The sequence below is a fragment of the Xenopus tropicalis genome, chromosome 7 (assembly GCF_000004195.4).
Source record: "Xenopus tropicalis strain Nigerian chromosome 7, UCB_Xtro_10.0, whole genome shotgun sequence".
Lineage (NCBI taxonomy): Eukaryota > Metazoa > Chordata > Amphibia > Anura > Pipidae > Xenopus > Xenopus tropicalis.
Window position 1 is genome coordinate 123,509,959 of NC_030683.2, and position 18,419 is coordinate 123,528,377.

At 40.2% G+C, this 18,419-nt stretch overlaps 1 protein-coding gene and 1 long non-coding RNA gene across 5 annotated transcripts in view; both read left to right on the forward strand.

Moving 5' to 3' along the window:
- LOC116412109 (B-cell receptor CD22-like) overlaps positions 1-18,419 on the forward strand; it is a 69,881-nt gene that overhangs the window by 29,066 nt on the left and 22,396 nt on the right. The window lies entirely within an intron of this gene.
- On the forward strand, positions 1,650-16,847 carry LOC116412111. Its single transcript, XR_004223560.1, has 3 exons — positions 1,650-1,852; positions 13,851-13,930; positions 16,534-16,847. It is a non-coding gene; the product is annotated as an uncharacterized LOC116412111 (long non-coding RNA).

Here is an 18,419-nt window from a genome sequence, read left to right on the forward strand (position 1 = left end):
GTTTTATTATTACAGAGAAAAGGGAATCATTTAACCATTAAATAAACCCAATAGGGCTGTTCTGCCCCCAATAAGGGGTAATTATATCTTAGTTGGGATCAAGTACAGGTACTGCTTTATTATTACAGAGAAAAAGGGAATCCGTTTTAAAATTCTGAATTATTTGATTAAAATGGAGTCTATGGGAGACGAGCTTTCCGTAATTTGGAGATTTCTGGATAATGGGTTTCCGGATAAGGGATCCTATACCTGTATTAGTCTCACCCAAGGGTGTGCTACAAATAAATGTTGCCCCATTTATCGAAGGTTTCCCACTAAATGCGAGGGTGCCAGAGTGGTAACACGCGCAACAATTTTTGAAAACTTTTGTACAAGGATCCACAGTCACACAGGGCACATTCTTCAAACAGAGGCGCCTCAATATCCACGGTGTATAGATGGTAAATTGCCATTCAAACTGGTTAAATACACATCACCGACTACAGCTAGTCTCAAGTATTTACTTACGTTGCCCTTCCTTCTGTCCATTCGCCCCTTTCCACCTTCATCTGTGGTTATAAATGTGTACAGAGGGCCATGTGTGATGATGTCATCACATGATGACATTTCTGCCGTGTGATGATATTGGGGGAGGATCAGAGGATTTCTACCCAGAGTACCTGCTGGGGTACTAACCCATTCTCACTCCTGGGTGGGGCACAGGCTGCCCATACTAGCTGTTCTCTCTGCATCTCAATTTTGCCAGCTTTTCTGGGAAAAAAATACCAGCCTTCCCATACATTTTTCTCTATTAATAACATTGGCATCAAGCATCATTTTTACCAGTTAGGCCAGTAAAATACCAGCCAGGTGGCACCCCTACTCTCACCCCACAAGCTACCCCTGTCCTGCCTAAACCTGGCAGCTTATCCACCCAGGGTGCTTCTGTTTTTCTGCTGAGTAACATAGACATACACAGCCTATTTATTATAGTGAGAGCACAAACTCTGAACTGAGTGTCAGTCACTTTGCATATGCAAATCAGCATGCCTGGGAAGGAACATAGTGTTTGTGCAGAGGTTCCCCTGTACATATCATGTTGTTCTGCCTATACACCTACTGGCACAGTTTGGCCTCTCCCCGTGTGTAATGCACACAAACCCCCATGCAACTGCTTCATAAACACTGAATTCAGTTTCTCTATGTTCTGTCAATGTTTCCATCCTTTCTATCAAGGTGGAAGGAAAAGTCACACAATAAGGATTCAGCTAAAGTCTCACCCCAAGCTCAAAGTACCAGAGTGGGACTGGAGTTTTTTAGGGAGCAGCCAGACAGGACTGTGATTGGTTGGCCTGTATGCATGTTTAATAGTGAACAGGCAGTGACTAGAGCAAGCCGGCATAGGAAAGAAGAATATTGTGAGTCGATCCCTAAGCTCAGGTCACTGACATCAGCCAAGAGCAGACTGAGCATGTGCAGTAGTTGGGCAAAAGATGGAGAGCTACTGTGGGCATCTTCAGGGGCATGGGGCTTTATTTCTATAGAGTGTTGGTGGCTTTGGGCTGGTACAAGGGCATAAAACATAGCTAAACATTTCTAGCCATAGTTTTGTTTTAGACTTTAGTTCTCCTTTACTTTAGTGTGAGGCTCCCAGAAACTGGCTAGCTTTACAGGAAGACAGCATGGGACCAGTGGGCCAGTCTTACCCTTAATGCCATAGAGTCACCTCTTCAGTCTCTTCCTCAGAAGAAGGAAGTAACGTCTAATAAACCACTTCCCTAAAGTAACAGTAAGTAATATTATGCCTTGTGCCCGGACCCTCCGTGCCTTTACCCACGGTCCCACACCCAGGCTGGATATGAGGTGAACACTGGTATGTACTCTGGTTATTATACTCATATAGATAGATTAGGCACAACTCATAGAATGAAAAATCTACTTTACAACTCACTTATTTAAGCGTTTCTTTGAAAGGTCATTATATACTAACATTTCCCTGCTGAATTGTGCTTAGTACAGGGGAATCCCTATGTGCCATAGTTTTATGGTATCTCTCTGTACAGGCTATGTGTTAGTCCTACCATTGTACCATTAGGAAGACATAACACAATTAGATGATATTAATGTAATTGAACCCTTGATGCCCCTCCTGGATTACTAGTAAATTTGTGATCTTTGGAAATGGTTGCCTTGAAAGGAACGGCAGGTTGAGATAGACGGGGAACAGCAGTGAGTAAATGCTTCTGGGCACCACCAAATTCTGTTTAGAGACATCAAAACAAAAAAACACTTAATGAAATTAAATATCAGTCAGTGATTCAGTTGGTGCATTATATTCCCCAAGAAACGGTCAAAGAGATTGGACATGGCACATTGGCAAAAGGGGGCCGGGGTGAATGGCCCTAAAGCAATGGCAGAGTTAAAGATTTTCAGGCTTTGGGTTATCCAATAAATGTCGCTGTTTCATTCGGGGTGACCCCATTATTATGCTAGTCAAGTTTGGGGGGTGCAGCTTCAAAGCTGTAAGAGTGGCAGCAGTTTGAAAATCTTTCCTGTCAAAGTCAATGGAAAAATCGGGGGGTTCGGAGCGGCGCCACAAAAGGACGGGGGGCGGGATCACTTAGAAAAGCACAAGCAACCTGCTCTGCTATAGGGCGAAGATGTGTGGGGAGTTTGGGTGTTGTATCTTTAACACTTGTTTGGCTATTAAGGGGTTAAACCAGGCTAGTAGTGATAGGAGAGCATGTGTTACATGTGACCCTCTTTCTTAGGATGGACCTTCATTTGGTCGAAGAGACCTTAACAGAGCTGAGGGTGTAGCTGAACTAAAACTCACTGTAGCTGTGTAGTGCAATTGGTAAGAATGGATGCCAGAAAGGTTCTTGCTTGCTGAACTAGTAACAAATTTATTGTCAGAGACAAAGATGGTAAGCAGGGTTATCAGATACTCACAATGCATGCAGATATAGAGGGTAGATGACAATATCCCTTTAGGACAAGCAAATGAGGGTACCACTGGTATATGCCACCTCTTGGTAGAGTCTGGGCAGGGTAAGTACACCTGTCAACCAAATACCCTCTTGGGAGATAGCCCTGGATAGATATCTCTTCCTCAGGTTGATAACCTCTAGCATATGAGTCCTCCGTGTGACTAGGGATCAGGGTTTATTCTAACCTGTCTCCTATCTCTACTCCGTGGCCCTATTGCTGAGGCAACATTGCCGGATGGAAGGGTACTTCCAGAACACTAATTCTCCTTTGGTGGGGCTATTAGGCTGCCCTTGCTTGCTAGATGCTAACTATCTCATTTCTCCTAGAGAGTGCTATTACAAAACTGTTGTGTTACTTAAACCTCATTCACAGGACCCTGTCCCAGACTTCTCCAGATGGTATGGTGGTCTCTGGGATAGTATGGCTTTACTGGGGCCTGTTGCTGCACCCAGGCTCAGTGGGGCTGTTCTCAGGTAGCAGACAGGCAGCCAAAGAGGAAGTCACACCTCCTTGCTAGACACTATATCAGTCTGTAAGGGGCGTGTACAACCATAATAACCAATAAGGGATAGTATTAGTGCAAACTAGATACATGGGACTCTGCCCAGTAACAGTAATAGAAAGAACTAGTAGAGAATTAAAGCCATAGGAGTGCTAAACCCTATGGGTCCCTACATACCCCTAAAACTGTAGGAGGGGTAGTGAAAATGGGGGGCACTAAGCATAATAATAAGAAAAAGCGGAAGAATAAACTGAATTCGAAGAACAGTCTGTGGGTTTTTCAACCCAACATTATGCACGGGTGAGGCTGAGATGGGGTAGTTAGACCAGGAGCTCAGTAAGGCAGGGATGGATGGGAGTAATTATTTCTAAACTGAAGTATTGCTTCATACAGTGTGCAGATCCTTATTTTTATATATACAGTAACAGTGAGACAAAAGGGGCTGAATATCAACATAATGTTGGTTAAACCATCATTAAATATATTTGAAAAAAAATCTATTTCAAGCCAGGAATGATGTGAAGTATTTAAAAATGAAGTGGCTCATCAATGAACAGTGGGCATGCTGGGGGGGGAGTAATGATAGCGCACCGAATTTAATGCTGAAGTGCTGAATATCGAGTAAACACTTGTTGGTGTTTTCCAACTGGCATTTCATTATTCTGCTATTCAATAGGCACACCTTACTAAAGGCAGGTGAAAGCATTAAAGGAGAACTAAAGGTAAAAACTAAGTTAGCTTTATCAGAAAGGTCTATGTGAATACAGCCATAAGCACTCACAGAAGTCCTCTATCAAAAGAAACACAGGATTTCTTTTCTTCTTTTGTGTAAACATGTTATTCTGTGTCAGACTTCCTGCTCTCAGAAATATCCTTCAGGGCATGGAAGGAGTCTGCTCAGTTTGCTGCTCTCTCCCCAGACCTTCTCCTCCTCCCCCTCCCATAAGAATTCACTCCCTCTCCCATTAGAATTAACATCCCCCCTCCCAACACTGTGTAATCTGAGCCGCTAGAGCTGCAGCAGGAAGCTACTGAGATCAAGCTACAATGGCAGCTGCTTTCTTAAACAAACAGAGAGATTCTATGGCTGTTTATTCAGGTATGGTAAAGCTTTCTGCAGAATTAATATAACATTCTAGCTTGCACTACTGTAGCTAATATGTTGCAATAAAATGCCAAAAGGTTTTTCCTTCTCCTTTAATGCAACCCTGTATCATAGATGGTTTAAGCTTACTGGTTTAGCAGTATGACATAACTACTTAGACTCATTTGTGTCACTAGGGGTTTAATAGTAATATTCAGGTTTGTTATATTTTAAATATAAACATTAAATATCACCTAGCAGGTAGGTAGATGGTAGAAAAAAAGTTGAAGTTGATGGATGTGGAGGTGCTACTATGATACAAACTCACAGACTATAGAGGAGACAGACACGGCAACTGCTGGGGGGACAAGAACTTTAGGGGGCAAGTGGGCTTTGACTGCTAAACAGCTGCAATATATGTTCATGGAAAAAAATATCTTGTTCCCAGAGTTTAGGGGCCCAGTGATGTTGCTAGAGAGCAGAATAACCAGCTATATAATTTAGTATATAGCAATATAAACAGTTAATTTTACTCTATAATAAGTAGTTCATATAATTAGTTGTAATAATTAATGTGCTAGTAAGTCAGTTCATTGGAGGGTCAATGGAGTTTGCACTAAGTTCAGCCCCTTCTCTCCTGCCTGCCCCGTCACACTGCCCTGCTTATTGCTTCATATGGAAGTTACATACGTTTCTATGTAAGTTTAGTCAGTTTCTGTATAATCATTACAAACCCCCAGGAGGGTGATCTGATGTGGTTTGTGGGCAATGTGCTATTGTTGTCTTCTGCTAGTCTGCAGCTCAGGATCTCTTGGTAGAGAACAGTCTATGTTCTGGCCCTGCTGATGTAGGATAATAAGAAGACTATATCCGAAAGTTTGACCGGGCCTGGAAAAGTCCTACCTGTCCAATGTCGGACTGGGGTGCCAAGGGCTCACCAGAAAACCTTAGACCTTAGACCCACTCTCCAGACAAACTTTCCTTCCATGTTCACTCAACAAAATTTCCTAATTACGTCTTTCTACATAATATTATCTATCCTTTTCTCTATTTATTCTGAATAAAGGCCATGGTTTAGGCTAACAAGGCAAATATGTTTTTGTATACTTTATTTAGCCTTGGAGTGCTCCCACAACCCCTTTTTGTGTAACAAGGCAAATAGTTGGGTGAGCAGGAGGGACCACTGACACCTGGGCCCACTAGGAGTTTTCCTGGTATCCTGGTGGGCCAGTCCGACACTATACCTGTCCCTTACTAATGGCAGCTGTGAGCCCCAGGAGGCAAATACAGCTTTAGTATTACAGCAGGATTGGGTGCAAAATACTGTTACATATAGAAATAAAGATCATTATAACCCTATCCTTATAGATTGTAAGCTCTTTTGGGCAGGGCCCTCTTCAAATTTGTATTGGTTTTTGTATTGGTTATTGATTGCTTTGTATGTTACTCTGTATGTCGAATATATAATCCCACTTATTGTACAGCGCTGCGGGATATGTTGGTGCTTTATAAATACATGTTAATAACAATAATATAGTGAACAAAGTACCCCCTATTGTAACATATAGGGATATTATAAGCCCCAGAGGAGTTCCTTATAATATATAGTGAATAAAGTACCCCCTATTGTAACATATAGGGATATTATAAGTCACAGAAGAGTTCCTTATAATATATAGTGAATAAAGTACCCCCTATTGTAACATATAAGGATATTATAAGTCACAGAGGAGTTCCTTATAATATATAGTGAATAAAGTGCCCCCTATTGTAACATATAGGGATATTATAAGTCACAGAGGAGTTCCTTATAATATATAGTTAATAAAGTACCCCCTATTGTAACATATAGGGATATTATAGGTCACAGGGGAGTTCCTTATAATATATAGTGAATAAAGTGCCCCCCATTGTAACATATAGGGATATTATAAGTCCCCGAGGAGTTCCTTATAATATATAGTGAATAAAATGCCCCCTATTGTAACATATAGGGATATTATAAGCCCCAGAGGAGTTCCTTATAATATATAGTGAATAAAGTGCCCCCTATTGTAACATATAGGGATATTATAAGCCCCAGAGGAGTTCCTTATAATATATAGTGAATAAAGTGCCCCCTATTGTAACATATAGGGATATTATAAGCCCCCGAGGGGTTCCTTATAATATATAGTGAATAAAGTACCCCCTATTGTAACATATAGGGATATTATAAGCCCCCGAGGAGTTCCTTATAATATATAGTGAATAAAGTCCCCCCTATTGTAACATATAGGGATATTATAAGTCACAGAAGAGTTCCTTATAATATATAGTGAATAAAGTGCCCCCTATTGTAACATATAGGGATATTATAAGTCACAGAAGAGTTCCTTATAATATATAGTGAATAAAGTACCCCTTATTGTAACATATAAGGATATTATAAGTCACAGAGGAGTTCCTTATAATATATAGTGAATAAAGTGCCCCCTATTGTAACATATAGGGATATTATAAGTCCCCGAGGAGTTCCTTATAATATATAGTGAATAAAATGCCCCCTATTGTAACATATAGGGATATTATAAGCCCCAGAGGAGTTCCTTATAATATATAGTGAATAAAGTGCCCCCTATTGTAACATATAGGGATATTATAAGTCCCCCGAGGAGTTCCTTATAATATATAGTGAATAAAGTGCCCCCTATTGTAACATATAGGGATATTATAAGTCCCCGAGGAGTTCCTTATAATATATAGTGAATAAAATGCCCCCTATTGTAACATATAGGGATATTATAAGCCCCAGAGGAGTTCCTTATAATATATAGTGAATAAAGTGCCCCCTATTGTAACATATAGGGATATTATAAGCCCCAGAGGAGTTCCTTATAATATATAGTGAATAAAGTGCCCCCTATTGTAACATATAGGGATATTATAAGCCCCCGAGGGGTTCCTTATAATATATAGTGAATAAAGTACCCCCTATTGTAACATATAGGGATATTATAAGCCCCCGAGGAGTTCCTTATAATATATAGTGAATAAAGTCCCCCCTATTGTAACATATAGGGATATTATAAGTCACAGAAGAGTTCCTTATAATATATAGTGAATAAAGTACCCCTTATTGTAACATATAAGGATATTATAAGTCACAGAGGAGTTCCTTATAATATATAGTGAATAAAGTGCCCCCTATTGTAACATATAGGGATATTATAAGTCACAGAAGAGTTCCTTATAATATATAGTGAATAAAGTACCCCTTATTGTAACATATAAGGATATTATAAGTCACAGAGGAGTTCCTTATAATATATAGTGAATAAAGTGCCCCCTATTGTAACATATAGGGATATTATAAGTCCCCGAGGAGTTCCTTATAATATATAGTGAATAAAATGCCCCCTATTGTAACATATAGGGATATTATAAGCCCCAGAGGAGTTCCTTATAATATATAGTGAATAAAGTGCCCCCTATTGTAACATATAGGGATATTATAAGCCCCCGAGGGGTTCCTTATAATATATAGTGAATAAAGTACCCCCTATTGTAACATATAGGGATATTATAAGCCCCCGAGGAGTTCCTTATAATATATAGTGAATAAAGTCCCCCCTATTGTAACATATAGGGATATTATAAGTCACAGAAGAGTTCCTTATAATATATAGTGAATAAAGTACCCCTTATTGTAACATATAAGGATATTATAAGTCACAGAGGAGTTCCTTATAATATATAGTGAATAAAGTGCCCCCTATTGTAACATATAGGGATATTATAAGTCACAGAAGAGTTCCTTATAATATATAGTGAATAAAGTACCCCTTATTGTAACATATAAGGATATTATAAGTCACAGAGGAGTTCCTTATAATATATAGTGAATAAAGTGCCCCCTATTGTAACATATAGGGATATTATAAGTCCCCGAGGAGTTCCTTATAATATATAGTGAATAAAATGCCCCCTATTGTAACATATAGGGATATTATAAGCCCCAGAGGAGTTCCTTATAATATATAGTGAATAAAGTGCCCCCTATTGTAACATATAGGGATATTATAAGTCCCCCGAGGAGTTCCTTATAATATATAGTGAATAAAGTGCCCCCTATTGTAACATATAGGGATATTATAGGTCACAGGGGAGTTCCTTATAATATATAGTGAATAAAGTGCCCCCCATTGTAACATATAGGGATATTATAGGTCACAGGGGAGTTCCTTATAATATATAGTGAATAAAGTGCCCCCCATTGTAACATATAGGGATATTATAAGTCACTGAGGAGTTCCATGACCATATAAAGGTATATGGGCTAAAGGCTGAGTGCTTTTATACAGGTCATGAAACTCTGAGGTGACTTCTAATATACTCATATTGTACAACAGGGGGTATTTTGTTTATTATAATATACAAGTTTTAGTGAGTCCTGTGACAAAAACTCCAATTATGACTGATGACATCACTAAGCATTGTTTATAAAGATATAATTTACAGTTTGGTCCCATAGGGAAATGGTCAAACTGTATATTATAATAATAATAATAACCTCTAGTGACAGTGGCGTAACTAACTATACAGCAGACTGCTGTATTTTAGTCCCCCCTTCCCAACCCCTCTCCAACTTTTTTTTTTAAAAAGAGCAGTGTGGGCCTGGAGGTTCAGAGCAGTGTGGCCTGGAGTAGGGCAGGGGAGGAGGGACTCCCCAAAAGATTTATTTGCAGGGGTGCCTGGCATGAAATTATTAGCGAATGTTTTTACCAGGTATGGATTTTCTGGCAAAAAAAGTCAAGGTCGAGTCACATAAATTGAGTCAAAAATGCCCTAATCCTATCCTGAAAACCATTTGTTATTTTGAATGCTTTAGAAGAAAATACCTGTTAAACTTGGCTTCCGGTCATTTGAACAAAGGCGATATGGCGATGCCGGGGGAAAGTATCCGGAGATGCATCATTTATGCGGCGATCGATTGATCAAACCTAGCCTGACTCCTTCCTATACAGAAGGAAGGCTAGGCTCAATCAATCGATCGCCACATAGCAGACGCTTCCCCTGAAACTTTCCCTGGATCGCCGCATCGCCTTTGTTCAAAATTTTTAGTGTTACTTTTCCTTTAAAAATATCACCAAGGGGGTTTTGATCCTCCAGTTTGTAATGTAATAACCTATAGATCAATTGGAACATTGAAAACTGAGGAGTTGTGTCCCTGGGTAATGGGTAAAAGTGAATATCTGCTTCCCAGTACTGGATAAGGGCTGCACCCAAAATGATGGCCTTCACCCCATATTATTATCTGTCTGCCCCTCCCTATAGGCACTGCTTGCTGTTCTTTTCACTAATGCATCCTTAGCTGATCATATACAGAATTATATGTATTGGATCTGTTTTCTGCAACCAGTGAGCTAGAAAGCTCTGAAATACAGAAAGGTCATTTCCTATAGCGTCTAAGCAACCAACTATCATATTTTAACTCCTTTACTGCCAAGCACGTATGGCATACGTGCTGGCAGTAAAAGGGCTTAAACGCCAACGACGTGTCTCATACGTCGTTGGCGTTTAAGCGCTGCCCTCTGCAGCGGCGGCATGTGCCGCTGCTGCAGAGGGCTTCTAACAATGACAGCCCCCCTGGGCAATGTGCCAGGGGGGCTGTCATCAGGGTCCTGCGAGCCGATCGCTCGCAGGACCCTCCAGGAAGCAGCAGATGCGATTGCATCGCATCTGCTGCTTCCTGCTTCCTCCCTCTCCCCCAGCGCCGGCCCAAATGAGGAAGGAGGCGATCGGTCTTCAGGAACAGGTAAGGAGTTTTTTTTTTATTGCATTTACACACTTTTACACACTTATACACACATTTACATACATTTATACACACTTACATACATTTACACACACTTACAGCACACATTTTAGCATTTTTTTTTTTTTTTTCATTTTTCACACTTTTATACACTTATTTACACTCATATACACACTTACACACTATCACACAACTTTTACACATGTACACACATGTATACACAAACACTTTGGTTTTTTTTGTTTTGGTTTTTTTTTTTTTTTTTTCATTTTACCACTTTGTTTTTATTTTCTTTTACCTAAAAACTGTTTATTTTGACAGCGTAACTATTGGATCAGATATTCTGGCCACTAATTACACTGTCATGTAACTTATTTTGTTGTTTCACTGATTTGCACAATTTTTGTGGTTTTATCACATTTTATCCCTATATAAGTGTTCCTGATCTGTTTTTAGCGTAGCTTTGCCAGGTGTAACTTTGGTGTACAAAAATAACTTTACCTATTTTGAATTCATCAGAATGTGTACTTTCCAAAAATATATGGTTTTCTGGGGGTCACTGTATAGTTAGGGGGGGGTTACTGCACATAATACACTGACAGGGGGCTCTGTGTGCAAAAGCTGAGTTGGCAGGCGAGAAATCCTTATGCGCTATTTTCATTTTGGGTTCAGTACATACCGCAGACTTTGGTATATCTATGCATATTGGGCATCAATCTGTTCAGTAGACCTCTGGTGTTCCTATTTGGGGTGACTTGCCTTTGTACGCAAGAAATTGTGTGAGATAAATGCGGCAAATTGCAACATTTTTAGGCGATTTTCTGAAATCTCATAAAAACCGATAACTTTAGGAAAGCTTTGCGGCTTGGTACTTTGGTGTAGAAAGGACTCTTTACCCTTGTTGGATTTGTCAGAATGTGTACTTTCCAAAAATATATGGTTTTGTGGGGGTCTCTGTATAGTTAGGGGAAGTTTTGGCACATAATACACTGACAGGGGGCTCTGTGTGCAAAAGCTGAGCTGGCAGGCGAGAAATCCTTATGCGCTATTTTCATTTTGGGTTCAGTACATACCGCAGACTTTGGTATATCTATGCATATTGGGCATCAAACTGTTCAGTAGGCCTCTGGTGTTCCTTTTTGTGGTGATTTGTCTTTATCTGATCTTTATCAAGAAATTGTGAGAGATAAATGCGGCAAATTGCAACATTTTTATGCGATTTTCGAAAATGTCATATAAATCTGCAAACTTAGGAAAGCTTTACAGCTTGGTACTTTGTAGCAATAAGAAATATTTACCCATTATAGATTCGGGGGGATGTGTATTTTCCAAAAATATATGGCTTTCTGGGGTGAATGTACTTTTTTTGTAGCATTATCCCGCATAAAGGATGTAAATGTGTTGATTTTGCAGGAGCTGAAATGATAGATCATATGGGGGTATGTTCCCATTGGGGCCCCTACATGCCACATACTTAGGTAAACCTATACATATTGGGCATCAAACTGTTCAGTGGACCCCTGGCGTTCAAATTTAGGGTGTTTTATCTTGGTACCTAACACTATGTGGGAGATAAGATGCTGCAAAGTGGAAGCTTTGAGGGGATTTTTGGAAATGTCATCAAAATTGCTAACTTTAGAAAAGCTGTGCGGCTTGGTACTTTGGAGTAGAAAGACATGGGTACCCATTTTAGATTCGGGGGAATGTGTACTTTCCAAAAATATATGGCTTTCTGGGGTGAGCGTACTTTTTTGTAGCTTTATCTCACATATAATGATGTAAATGTGTTGATTTTGCAGAAGCTGAAATGACAGAAATGACAGTATATATGGGGGTATGTTCACATTGGGGCCCCTACATGCCACATACTTAGGTAAACCTATACATATTGGGCATCATACTGTTCAGTGGACCCCTGGCGTTCAAATTCAGGGTGTTTTATCTTGGTACCTAATGCTATGTGGGAGATAAGATGCTTCAAAGTGGAAGCTTTGAGGGGATTTTTGGAAATGTCATCAAAATTGCTAACTTTAGAAAAGCTGTGCGGCTTGGTACTTTGGAGTAGAAAGACATGGGTACCCATTTTAGATTCGGGGGAATGTGTACTTTCCAAAAATATATGACTTTCTGGGGTGAGCGTACTTTTTACTAGCTTCATCCCACATATAATGATGTAAATGTGTTGATTTTGCAGAAGCTGAAATGACAGAAATGACAGTTCATATGGGGTATGTTCACATTGGGGCCCCTACATGCCACATACTTAGGTAAACCTATACATATTGGGCATCAAACTGTTCAGTGGACCCCAGGCATTCATATTTAGGGTGTTTTATTTGGTTACTTTATGACCTGTAGGAGATAAGATACTATAGACTAGAAGCTTTGAAGCGATTTTTAAAAAAAATCACAAATTTTGATAAAAACCAATAACTTTAGGAAAGCATTGCGACTTGATAGTTTGGAGTAGACAGACAGTTGTGCCTATTCTGTATTCCCCAGAATCTGTTCTTTCCAAAAATGTACAATTTTCTGGGATAAACCTTCTGTTAGTGGAATTTTGGCCTTGAAATCCAAAGTATGCAGTTTTTTTGGAGCAGTGCTTTGGGAATTTGGTAGTGTACTGCTGGGAGTTTTTGACCTATACAAGTGAGAAATCTCCATAAAACTATATATATTTGGTATTGGCACGTTCAGGAGACATGGGACTTTCCAAATCAGTTGTATATTCGTGCATAAAATAATTTTTGTTTCTAGTATGTGTGATTATATTATGTAAAATTTGATTTTTTTTGCATTTTTAGACATTTAGAAGCCTATATCTTGTTACAGAATTGGAATTACACAAAAATTCTACCATATTTTGAAAGCTTAGGTTGTTCTGAAAAAAACGATATATTGTTTTCCTTGGTAAACTAAAAGTCCCCCCGAGGAAAGGCCCCTAAAGTGAAACAGTGCAAAATGTTCAAAAACTGTCTGGCAATACAAGTTCCGCTTTGACCAAAATGGCTGGCAGTAAAAGGGTTAAAAGCATTTTCTTTACACTAATTTATAAATAATAATAATAATAAAACAGTACCATGTAGTTGATGGAAACTAAGTTGCAAGAATCCATTTGGGTGGCAAAATCATCATATTGGGTTTACTTAAATGGTTTTTAGTAAACCTAAGGTATGGAGATCCAAATTAAAGAGTGGCCCCTATCTGGAAAACCCCAGGACCCAAATATTCTGGATAACAGATCCAATACCATATTGGATTATCATTGCCTTTCCAAGCCTGGGAAGATTCAGTACAATACACAAGCTAATTCTATGATATCCCGGCTAAGAGGCAGGCTATGTTTTTACTATCTCAGGTACCTCCATACATTATTTGTGTTGTGTCCCTCTTTTACAAATAGATTTAAGTTGGATGCATTGAACTAAATACATATAAAATTATTTCTTTATTTATTTTCAGTAATTAGATATATTTCTGTGTGCTGTTTAATGCAGGAAGAAGGAGAGTTGTGGGGGAGACATGATGGAGTGCTACAGGCACTTACACAGGATCATTCTCATGGTTGTTCTGCAAGGTAAAGTCAACCCTGACCCATAACCTACACATAATCCAGGAATAGGAAACAGTTTGTGATTTGTATGTCTCTCAGTTCAGATTACAGGGAGGATGGAGGAGGGAGGGGGAGGGGGAGAGGCAGGAGTGATGGGAGAAGGGAGGAAGGAGGAGAAGAGGGAGAAGGGAAGGGCAAAGGGAGAGAGGAGCAAGCTGTTCAGGCTCACACCCATGCCCCGGAGGTTTGAGCTGAGAGAAGGAAATCTGATACAGAAGCCCATGTGTAAACAATAGAAGCAAAGGAATGTCAGACCCAATCATCCTGACCGACACAACACCCCCAAGTCCCCAGCCCCATGCCATATTTACTTAAGGTTGGATTTTCTCCACATTCAACAGTTCCCAGGTGTATTTTTGCACCTTTTTTTTGACGTGATTTGCCAATGATGAAATGCAGAATTGCACAGTGAATCCATGCCTGGCAAAAATAAGTCACTCATCACTATTAAGTACATAATTTCAGTTGCCAAAGCTGTTTCTCTTTGGATTGACAGCATAGACATGGCATTAAAAGATGGAGCTGATAAACAAGATATTTCAGACGGGTTATCTGAGCTTAAACAAGCCTTTGTCTGTGGCTGAGTCTGTGTTCGTTACCTTTTGAAGGGGAGAGGCTCTTTGGCTCAAAACTGGACGACATAATCTCTAAATCTTTAGGAGGAAAGAGTCTGTTTCTCCCACAGGAGAAAAAGAAGCAAAAGAGTCAGTCCTTTCTTTTTCAAGGATCTGGAAGAGGCTCATCTGACACGGCGAGGTCAAACTTTAAAGAAGCAGTAAGACCCTTTTCTTAGGCTGGTTCCAGCACAGGGGCTGGGCGTGGCAGGGGGAAGTCAGCCCATTCATCCAAGATGTCTTCCTGACTATTTTTGCATGGAAAACTTCAAGGTAGCGGCCAGACTCGCGAGTTTTTCTGAACAGTGGGAGAAGACTATTTCAGACCTCTGGGTCCTGTTGGTTATCACGTGGGGTTATCAAATAGAGTTTTCCTCTCTTCCAAATCGAGGCGTTTTCATTGTGTCTCCAATCCCAAGATCTCCACAAAAAAAGGGGTACTTTAGAGTAGTATCTGCAGCGGCTGTTGTTCGAGGAAGTCATTTTTGCCAGTTCCAGAAGAAGAAAAGGGCCAATGCTTTTATTCCATTCTGTTTCTGGTGAGGAAATCTTCAGGGGGGCTGGAGGCTCATTTTAGATCTGAAAAGACTGAACTCCTTCGTAGTTCCAAAGAAGGTGTAGAGTTTGCTTCTGGAGTCCTCCCGTCCTATGAATATTTTCTGCATTCATCTGTGGAATTTTTTTATTGCCCACCCAATTTGGTTATAACACTGGGTACATCCCAGTGTTTATGCTGGCATATAGTGGACTTTATTATTAGACTGCTGACCCCAGGAGGGGGTGTGTGTGTATGGTCTGTGTATGGGGGCAGGGAATCTACCCAGTGTTGATGTTGACATATTTAGTGGCTAGGAAGGGAAAATTACAGTAAGTATGAAAACATATGTTCCTTATTTTAGATGCTGAAATCCAGCTGTAAAACAGTTTCTCTTTCTTCATTATTTGAAATCCTGGCAGGGGAGGAGGGACTAAAACACTGATGTTACAAATTGTAACAACTTCTCCACAGCTTACAGACAGCATGCAGGAACTACATAACCCACAATGCATTGCACTGGGATGTTCCTTTTCTTATTGACATCATGTGTGCAGCAGGGAATTGTGGGATTGGGAGGATTCTAGCTGAAGGCAGTTAGCCAGATCAGCAGGGGAACAGGGGGCGGGGCTTAGGGAACTGTTCCAACAATATTATTACATTAAAAATCATGAAAAAGCTGCATAGTTTTTAACTGATGTTTATTGCAAAGTTGCTTGAAATTATGTTCAATTTTCAAAAAAGCTTACATTGTGTTTGGGTGGAGTTCCCCTTTAAGACACAATGGAGCCCTGTGCCTGCTCTTCTGAGATGTGCTGAGAATTATTGTGACTCTTTGGGGGGAATTCACAAAAGTGCTGATATTGAGACAAAATAAAAGTGGGGATAGATTTGTCGGATTTTCCACCTTATTCACAAACCTCTCCACTTTTGTGGAAAAGAAATGACAAACGGCAAATGAAATGCAAAATCCTGCTGGTAAAATCCTTCCCCCGAGGCTCCTGTCGCTGTGGGACTGGGTTTGTGGCACCGACAGATTTACTAAGAGCTAAAGGCAAATTCATAAAAAAAGTCGGGAAAATTACAAAATCTGAAAACTGTCTGTTTATAAGACAAATTCACAAAAGTGGAGAATTAGGTGGAAAATCCGACAAATTTATCTCCACTTTTATTTTGTCTCAATATCACCACTTTTGTGAATTCCCCCCCTAGTGTTGAGCAAATTTGCCTGTGGGCAGTAACCCATAGCAACCAGTTAGCAACTGGCATTTTTCAGTCAGCTGCAGGTAGAACAATGAATGCAACAATTTGATGGGTTTTCATGTGTTGTTGATAAAGGCCCTCAGTTGTGTAATGTGTCACAGCTTTGTGCTACAGTCTCTGTATATTTGTGTTGCACTAATGTGTCTGTTTCTCAGGGGGGTTCCCAGGTTCGTACAGTCAGGATTGGGCCATTACCCTCCCTGAATCCATCAGAGCATTGAGAGGATCCTGTGTGGTGATTCCCTGCACATTTACCCGCCCCAGGGGCAACAAGGACTTCAGTCTGGTTTGGTACAAGGAAATCCTTCTTCCTGACATTAAAATATTCAGCCAACAGGATCCCTCTGATGTGAGTGAGGGTTACAGACGCCGCACTTCCCTGGTCGGCAATGAGCCAAACAGCTGCTCCCTGAGGATTAATGATGTGCAAGAAAGTGGCAGTTATTATCCCTATATACATGGGAACTGTCATGTCACCAGTGCGTGTCAGACAGTGAGGGTTACAGTCTCAGGTAAGCCGCTCCATGGGACACATAGGGGCACCCACATAATCTCCCCCCACAGTCACAATCAGTAAATATATTGTGGGTCTGTAGGGTAGCGAGCACTTACCTACATCCAACGAGGCTTGTTACAAATAGTGGAGCCGTGAATGTTTGTAATGAGAAACTGAAGCCCAGAGACAAACAACAACTATATTCTGTGCAGGAATACGGCTGCTGTATGTACAGAATCCCTTGAAATTAACCTTTTTAGTGCCATAGGACGTAGATTCTACGTCCTAGGCACTAAAGGACCAAAGTGCCATAGAACGTAGAATCTACGTCCTATGGCACTTTCGGGTTTACAAGCGCTGCGCTCGCTTTTAAAGCAGCGCAGCGCTTGTAAAGCCTGCACAACCCCCTAGGCAACGAGCAAGTAAGGTCATACTCACGGATCCGGTCGCCCAGCCGCACCGATCCGGTCCCTTAGCCAATGACAGCAGTGGACACGCATTGATGACGTGTCCACTGCTGTCCCTTTAAATGTCGCCGCCCCCGCGTCGCCTCTTCACTCCTGCTGTGCACGTGTGACTGCTGGAGCCCCCCTGCTGCCTTCCTGCTGCCTTCCTGCTGGATTGGTCGCCCTGATTGCCTGCCTGCATTGTGTGAGCTGAACTACAACTCTCTAACCACTGTTTATTTTGCTTATTTTATCTCAACTGTCTAAAAATTTTTTTTTTTTTTTTTTTTCCATTTCTTCTTCTATCTTTGTCATTATTACACTTTTACACACATACACACTTATTTACAACTTTCCAAAGCACACACAGACACTTACACACACACTTACACTTAGAAAAAAAAAAAAAAAAAAAAAAAAAAAACTTTCTTTCTTTTCTTTTCTTTCTTTCTTTGCTTCCTTTGGCAGTCTTTTTTTTTACTAAAACTTTATTTCTGATCTTGCTCTATAATTATCTGATTTATTTGGTTGCATTTTAGTGTTTTTTTTGGCATTTTCATAATTGATTTCTGTTTTTATTGCACTGTAACTTTTGTATTGCTATTGGGTGCTGAATTTGCAGTGACGTTGGTGGATCCAGGGCTCTGGCCACCGATTTCATTGCAATTATTGTTCTTCTGTTGGTTTAGGTGGTTTTATTCGGTTTTACTGATTTTATGGTGTTTTATCCTTGCATTGTTCTTTATTGTGTGTTTAGTGCCCCAAAAAAGGTTGCTTTTGCAGTGACATTGGTGGATCCAGGGCTCTGACCACCGATTTCATTGCAATTATTGTTCTTCTGTTGGTTTAGGTGGTTTTATTCGGTTTTACTGATTTTATGGTGTTTTATCTTTGCATTGTTCTTTATTGTGTGTTTAGTGCCCCAAAAAAGGTTGCTTTTGCAGTGACATTGGTGGATCCAGGGCTCTGACCACCGATTTCATTGCAATTATTGTTCTTCTGTTGGTTTAGGTGGTTTTATTCGGTTTTACTGATTTTATGGTGTTTTATCTTTGCATTGTTCTTTATTGTGTGTTTAGTGCCCCAAAAAAGGTTGCTT